At 33.6% G+C, this 7992-nt stretch overlaps 1 long non-coding RNA gene and 2 other non-coding genes across 3 annotated transcripts; all 3 read right to left on the bottom strand.

Moving 5' to 3' along the window:
- Nucleotides 1-321: 321 nt before the first annotated feature.
- On the bottom strand, nt 322-443 carry MIR482B (microRNA MIR482b). The gene has a single exon (NR_127140.1). It is a non-coding gene; the product is annotated as a microRNA MIR482b (primary transcript).
- A 1320-nt stretch (nt 444-1763) lies between these two features.
- LOC107062421 (uncharacterized) lies at nt 1764-3362 on the bottom strand. Its single transcript, XR_001474599.1, has 2 exons — nt 2529-3362; nt 1764-2123 (listed from the first exon to the last, which is right to left on the bottom strand). It is a non-coding gene; the product is annotated as an uncharacterized lncRNA (long non-coding RNA).
- A 1471-nt stretch (nt 3363-4833) lies between these two features.
- Nucleotides 4834-4944, bottom strand: MIR482E (microRNA MIR482e). The gene has a single exon (NR_127143.1). It is a non-coding gene; the product is annotated as a microRNA MIR482e (primary transcript).
- Nucleotides 4945-7992: the final 3048 nt, after the last annotated feature.

Below are 7992 nucleotides of genomic sequence, written 5' to 3' on the forward strand. Positions count from 1 at the left end.
TTACACCTTATTAGGTCCCCTAATCTCAATTTATGCACATCAATTCCAACTGTGGTAGCTAATGATTGTCCATTTTGTTATAGTTGGAGAGTATGGTGTCAATCTATATATGCTTCAACTACTCTTTTTCTTTCATTTCTGCTACTAATAGTTGATCAGGTCATGCAAAATACTCAAATAATACCAGATTCAGATAACAACACAATCAGAGCTATTACACATAAACATATCAAAAATAAAATAAATCCTCAATACTACAGCACATATAAAGGATTTAGAGCATACCAAGAAACCTATTATGCAACTGGAGAAAAAGGAAAGGGAGAAATGACTGGAAGCCATTGGAATGGGGGGAATCGGTAAGATTTCAATTCCATTTTTTATGAAAAACAAAATATGATATCTTACCATGCCACCCACTCCAAAAGCTCCCTGAAACATTCATCCCCTTTCCCTTTCCTACATACTCACCTCACAAAGCTTCATCTTACTCATTGTACTTGCTACTCAGATTATTTTATTTATATAGAGACTAGAAGCGGCGGTAGAATGGAAACCCTAAAATATGAGGTTCCCAAAACACGTTTTAACCACGCATGTCTTACTTTTGTTAACTTAAGTCCAATAACTTCTATATATGACCATTTTACGCATCAACTCATTATACTATAAGTTAGCAACTTTATTTTATGTATCAAGCTGAAAACAATTTTCTAATCCAATCTTATTATATAAACATGTTGGGGTTAAAATCTGAAGGATAAATAGTACGAAGTGAGGTTAAACATAGTTTTTTTTTTGTTTCAAAGGTCTAGTTGTAACAAGGACAAAGGACGGTAAAATTTTACCTTATGGTTGTGTTTTGAATATGTTGCTTGATACTGTTTTGAATGCATCATTTTTTTAGTGATCTTGTTGAGTTCACTGGTGATTGTTACTGCTCGATTCTATTGGCTTATGTAGCTAGGTTATAGATGTGTGTACCTGAAACTTTTTTGATTTTATTTAAGAATCTAGTGATTTTCGAAGTTGTTTCTAAAACTTTTTTGAATTGTACTCGAAAAAAGGATTTGAGTTGTATCAGTGTATCTAATAAAATTGATAAAGTGTGTCCAACAAAATTGAGTGCTTCTTTAACCCCAAACAATGTTGTATATGATACAGAGCGACTTGTCCTAAAATTGCTATATCTAAGATTAATACAACTAGATTAATGGGTGAATAGGTACAGTGTATCCAGCGAAATTGAGCGAAGAAATTATACAATTGAATAATACAATGCAAATTTCAGAAGGTTGGATTTGAGATACAAAGCAGATTTCAAAAGAATGAGGGTTGTACTTGAGATACAACGTAAATTTCAAAAATATTGTCATGTACCGTAATTATCAAAAGTATCACTATATATGATAAATTAGCAGCAAAATAACACTAGTTGTGAAAATTCATCTTAGATTTAATTAGCTGAAAACATCCAATTGAATGATAACACGTCTATGTTTTTAGTACGTTTTTAATTTAACTTTTTTAAACCCTGGGAGATTCAATTCAAACAAGGTTAATAATAAATAATGGGTAAATGGCTTCTCTGGACAATTTATGACACGTATTTTTTCTTTCATAAAATAGCACTTATATCTTACTAGGTAGGCCAAGTATGTGCAAATATGAGTAGGTAAGGAACTGAAGTCGATGAATTTGAAGGGTTATTAATTAGGTGAATCAGTAAAAAGTATACTTCTTAAGCTTGTAGATGACTGTTGGTAAATCCATATAATATGGTATTCACTGTTCACATAAAACATACTTCTTACAAGTGCTCTTTTCTTGGAACAGGTTGAAGTGAAAGCATTCCTTTACATGTATCGAGCAAAAAATGAAATCATATCAATACATGCAATAATCTCGAAGCTGAAGGTACCTTGCTACTGCTTAACATAAACTTCTTATGATGTAAGGGGTACTGGGTAGTTGATCTTCATGTCTTACCCAGTCTTCGGAGTGTCAGCTTGACGCTCCACCTGTGGTAGTCTATGGACTACACGTGTTATTCGGTACTGGCTCAATAACAGAAAGCTACCAAGTTTCCAAGGGTCACATCATGCCCAGGCTGACTCTGCAGTCTATGGATGATACTTTAAAACAGAGTAATCTAACTCATGCAAGACTAGATGGTTTAAATGTATACAAGCAACAAACAAGATATGTTCTTTGATGAAAAATAAGTAACTTCAAGGGTTAAAGTTTCATTTCCTAGTGAAGATCAAATATTTTCTTTTGAAATGCTCAAACACATTCCTATGGCCTCGTCTACTCAAAATCATGTCTAACGGGCTCAAATTAGTCTTGAAGAACCATTTCCTAGATTTTAGGTTTGGTTACAAGTTATAGTCAATCTATGTTTAGATTTAGCTGACTCTAGATCACAATCCAAAAATCCCCGATTTCCACCTTTGATTACATATTCAAATGATCGACCTTAGGTTAGATTCCTGATATAATCTCAAATCTGAGTTAGAATCACTTACCCCAAGATTAGAGATGAAATCCTCCTCGCTTGGAGCCGCCTCTCAAAACCAAGCTCCTCAAGTCTTAAAATAGTGAAGAATGAAATAAAAATACTCAACTCGACTTTGAAATACCCAGGCAGGACCTTAGCAGTGCTGGCGCATTGTCGGTCGCACTTGACTAGTGTTGGTGCACGGTCAGCCAGTCAAACTCGACCAATCCTGACCGCACTGCAGCCTACTATGCTGAAACTCATCTGTGCCCCTCAAGTTCCAACCCAAACCATACTTGAATGTTTTTGTCTCATGTTCTGGGTATATTCGTGTCGATTGATTCTCTTGACGGGTTGGTTAGGTGCCATCACGGCTTAGTGGAATATGGGTCGTAACATCCCTTTTGGATTGACGTGGTCTCTTTGTCATCACCTGACTAACTGTGAATTCATTGTACAAGGTTTATTCACATCAGGAGAAGGCCACAACAATAAACAAGAAACAGTGAAATATGAGGATCAGTGCAGCAATTCTTATTGTTCAAACATAGAGCTTGGTTCTCAGTCTCCAATCAGATGTCAGACGAAACAGACCAGTGGAGATATGTTTGATGGTTTCCAAGAGGACAAAAGAAAATATAGCAAGAGCTTAGGCGTTCTTAGCTCTGCATTTCTCAGCTGCACTGTAACCTTCACAATAAGCTCTGGTCCACCAAGGGACTTCAAAGAGAACTTGCCTTGCCTGTCAAATTTAATCAGATAACCGAATCTCATGATCATGACAAATGAAGAGGATGTCACGATTACAGTGTGATTCTTGAAGTAATCAAGGAAAGTTATCTGTAAAAGAACTTCTATTGAAATAAATTTTTGAAGTAAATCGTTAGCCTTGTGAAATGCAGGATAAAATTGCTGCAGCATTTGACATAGAACAAGTACAAGGATACATGCATATCCTTTAACAAGAGAAGTGTTAAAGTTGTAGACCAAATCATTGCAAATAACACGAGAACATTATAGCCATGATTGAAGCATCAGACAAGGTATGCACTTGAACTTCTCAGCGTAAGTGTACGCCAGCAACATAAACAAACATATTGTTTTCTTATGAGAGCGGACACAAATCAGAAAAAGTTTGAAGTTAAAGAAATTAGGGGGCGTAAATGACCAAAGATTAATGGCTTCAGCTGCCAAAGAGAGCTCCAAAGATAACCAATTCTGAATATAATAGGACAGAGAGACATAGACTAGTTGCAGATTCTGCATAACTACCAATTATATATGGAGCACCCAACTGAAAGTTCAGAAAGAATGATATGCTTTGACACACAAAGTATCCTAAAAACCATAATTTAGAGAACATCTCAATTTTGTAACAAATATTGACTACTACAACAACATACCCAGTCTAGGGAGGACAGTGTACGCAAAACTTACCACTACCTCAATAATAAATATTGACTAACACATGAAAAAGGAATATTATCCACTAAAAATAGAGAAACGAGCAAGTCAGATCCAAAAAAGATACCAAGATTACATAGTGTAATAACCATGGCTTTGCCTATTCTTTGATGCAAGTATGCAACTATATTGAATGATGAAGTTTAAGTACATTCTCTTGCACGCAAATATCTATTACAATAGCTTAACCAAGTGCAGCAACCATTATTCCCAAAAAGAAGTACAAATAAACTAAATTAACAAGTGTATTTTGACTTCAGCAGTTAGGCAATCCCCTATCAACTGGAATAGAACAGCATATACCAAGCAAAGATAAAATATACATGAGCTCAATATTGAATACTTGACCAATTGGCACAAGTTTATTATATAAATTCACCAAGATCCAAACTTTTTATTTCCACCATGTCACCAAAAGCCATTAAAGGAGAAGCAACAAAAAAAATTGAGTTGATGTTACCGTAATTATATATATATATATATATGATGAGATGGTATAATTTGAAATTCATTTGGAAACATGACGTGAGTTTTATTAACTGCATCTTCGTCCATTATCTCCCTCTGTTTGCGGAAGATTGTTCAGTTAGTTAGTCAGTTCACTCAAAGTCGTCAAATAAAACTAGATCTGAGCACAATATCAGCTGAGCATACAGATTCATCGTCTCTTTTTCAGCAAATATTCACAGCCTATCAAATTTTACATCATTTAAACTGTATAAGTAGAAACACATGAAAACATGTCACAAAAGACTCCTAATAAACCAATCACCAAAATTAAATCTCCATAACTGAACAAAAGAAAAAAAATTCAACAGGATTTAGATCTACGATGCAACAGATTCAACAACTAAAGAAACAGGGTAGAGAGAAATGATCGGAAGCCATAGGAATGGGCGGTATTGGCAAGATCTCAATTTTTATGGAAAATAAATATGAAATCTTACCACACCACCCACTCCAACACCTCCCCGAAACACTCATCCCCTTCCCATTTCCTACAAATTTCACAAGCTTTTCTCATTCCACACAGAGATGATGAGAAGAGGTTGTACGGTGGAAACCCTAATATAATGAGTGAGGTTCACAAAGTAGGGAAAAAGTGTACGTTTTAACCACGCATGTTTTACTTTTGTCAACTTAACTCCAATGACTTCTATAAATGATGATATTTCTACTCATCGACTCATTCCAAATTTACTTTTACTTTATTGAGAAAACTGAAAATAACTTTCTGATCCAAATTCAATAAATCATATTTCTTGTATCATTCATGGAAATATAAGTTGATACTCCATATAGTATCAACCTATATGGGTATTTTCTCTTCTTTTTTTCCTGTGTATTTATGTATACAATAGAATACAATTAAATGAATTGTATGTCTTTGTTAAGGAAAGGAGTATCATACAATGAAACACATAATATAAAGAGAGGGGGATAAAGGAAAATGACGAGAGAGACATTGAGAGAGGTGAGGAGAAAGGTGAGCGAGATAGGAAGATAGAGGAGGCACCACACCAAAAATGATCTTTAAAGGCAATAGTTGAATCGCCGTTAAATATATTTTTTTAGAAGCAATAAACATTTTTTTCGTAAATGTCCTAAAACTTATGGCGACATTGGATTCAATGACAATCAACTAAGAAAAAACTATAGAAATCTCATACATTTGGGTGCTAGGATACATTCTTTGGTTGTCCGATACATTACTTAATGGGAGGGATGCATCCGAGAGAGGATATTTGTATTTTTTTTAAATGGTAGGGATAGAGATTATGATTTCTTAAGTTGTGTATTTAAATAATTTTTCATTAACTAATGCCCACAAAGATTTTAACATTCTTTGTTAATGTGCATATTTATTATCGCTAATAGTTGTTTCTATTATAGTTAGAAAGCAAGCAAGATTGAGAGAAAAAAGAGAGATGCTAAAAAAGTGAAATACAATCATAGAATGTTATTTTTTTTAAGTGTAGTTAAAATTATTAATACATAGTACTGCATATTTTCTCTACCATGATGATTATTATCATGCAAAATTTCCTAAATTTTATCTGTTCGAATTGAAGGAGAAAGTAAAAGATGCTCTGAATATTGTTGCTCATGGGCTAGTGCTCAATGGTAGGCAAACGTAAGATTGGGCCATTAGAAATATGGATTGGGCTTTGGTTGTGGCCCTGCCTAACATTTTGTCTACCGCAGCCCACATTCTTAACACCAACTTTAAACGAAATGATCTATTATGGGTCAATATGGATACCCATATTTAACCCATTTTGATCATATTTATAGAGACTCTTAAAATAGCTTGAAATCCATATTCACCCAATTAAAATAGGGAAAATTGTACATAATGGCAAACTATTAATTCAAATTAAATGGTATAACTACACTTTAATTTAATTGTGCCCTGTAGCAAACTGTTTTCCAGTCGTCTCTCTCCCTCAACCTCTCGCTCACCACTCTCCCTCTCTCGCTCGCTCTCTTTGTCGCTCACCTCTCTCGCTTTACAAACAGAAATGTATAAATTATGTTTCTGTTTGTATAAAGCGAGAGAAAATTGTATATACACTTATAATTATACAATACAAATATTCCCCCGTCCAGTTCTCTTTTGCCTTTCTCGCTTTATACAAACATAGGTTATACAAAATACAATGTATAATTTATGTTTGTATAAAGCGAGAGAGAGAACGATATTTGATATACAAACGTTTTATTTCGATTCAATTGTATACAAATTCAAATTTTATACAGATATACAAGCACATAAAATTAAATTGAGAGACTCTCAATGATTTATACAAACGAGAGGCTGACAACAATTTATACAAATGGCCTGCCAGTGAAATTATACAAATTTGAAGAAGAGTCCGCGAATTATACAATTGCTTCTTTTGTATATATGTATAGCGAAATAACCTAGTCATAACATGTTTGTTATGGAGCGCAATTATGCAAATTTTCCTATAGCATACAAATATGAATTTTGTGTTTGCTATATGTGAAAGTTGCTCAACTTTATAATGTTCCCACACTTCAATTACTCACATATAGGTTGGAGTGGGCGTTCGGTTCTTCAGTTCGGTTCTTCGGTTTTTGGTTTTAGAAAAGTGTGCACCGTATATTAAACCAAACTGGTTCGGTTCGATTTGATTCAGTGCTTTTAAATCAGTTTTTCGGTGTGAATAAAAAATAAAATAAGGATAAAGTATAAGATATTTAGAAATTTAAAACTATGTTAAGGAATAATGCGTATCACCGTGGAACACTTATTGTGCTAACTAAAATACTATATTTGTCTTTATCAAGAACATTGTGCCTCCAACTATTTCTCGAGAAAAACATGTACGAAGACGGTTCCTTTACATAATGTACATTGGTAGAAATATGTTTGAGTTTCTCTTGGAAATTAATATTTGAAGTTAACTATTGAATTGTACATTTGTTGTTACTTTGTTCATGAATGATTTAATTGTTAGTTGAATTTTTAATTTTTAGCTAAGAGAATTCTCATATATATATATTATTTTATTTTTAATTTTTATTTTCTTAAAAAATAACCCATGCTCATATATATATATATATATATATATACCGAATTTTAAAATAAAAATTTGGTTCTTCGATGTACCGAAGTTTTGAGACCCTTACACCGAACACCGAACCGAACTTCCGAAAAAATAACACCGACACCGAAAAGCCAAAGAACCGAATTAATTTGATTCGGTTCGATTTTTTGGTTTTCCGATATTTATGCCCACCCCTACATATAGGGGTGGCAGAATGGGTGCTAAATTATATGGGTATCCATTCATATTTATCTATTTTAAATGGTTTGGGTACCTAACTCATTTAAAATGATTAAAAACTGAATAATACTCATATTATCCATTTAAAAGTGGATAGTTAAATCGGTAAAATGAGTAAAAAATGTTCTTTCATAAAAAGAAAGAAAAGTGGTGGAGGCTGGTAGGAGTGGGGTGGCAAGAAAAACTCAATTTTTATATTTTTTTTTGGGGGGG

Source organism: Solanum tuberosum, unplaced genomic scaffold (genome assembly GCF_000226075.1).
Source record: "Solanum tuberosum cultivar DM 1-3 516 R44 unplaced genomic scaffold, SolTub_3.0 scf00227, whole genome shotgun sequence".
NCBI lineage: Eukaryota > Viridiplantae > Streptophyta > Magnoliopsida > Solanales > Solanaceae > Solanum > Solanum tuberosum.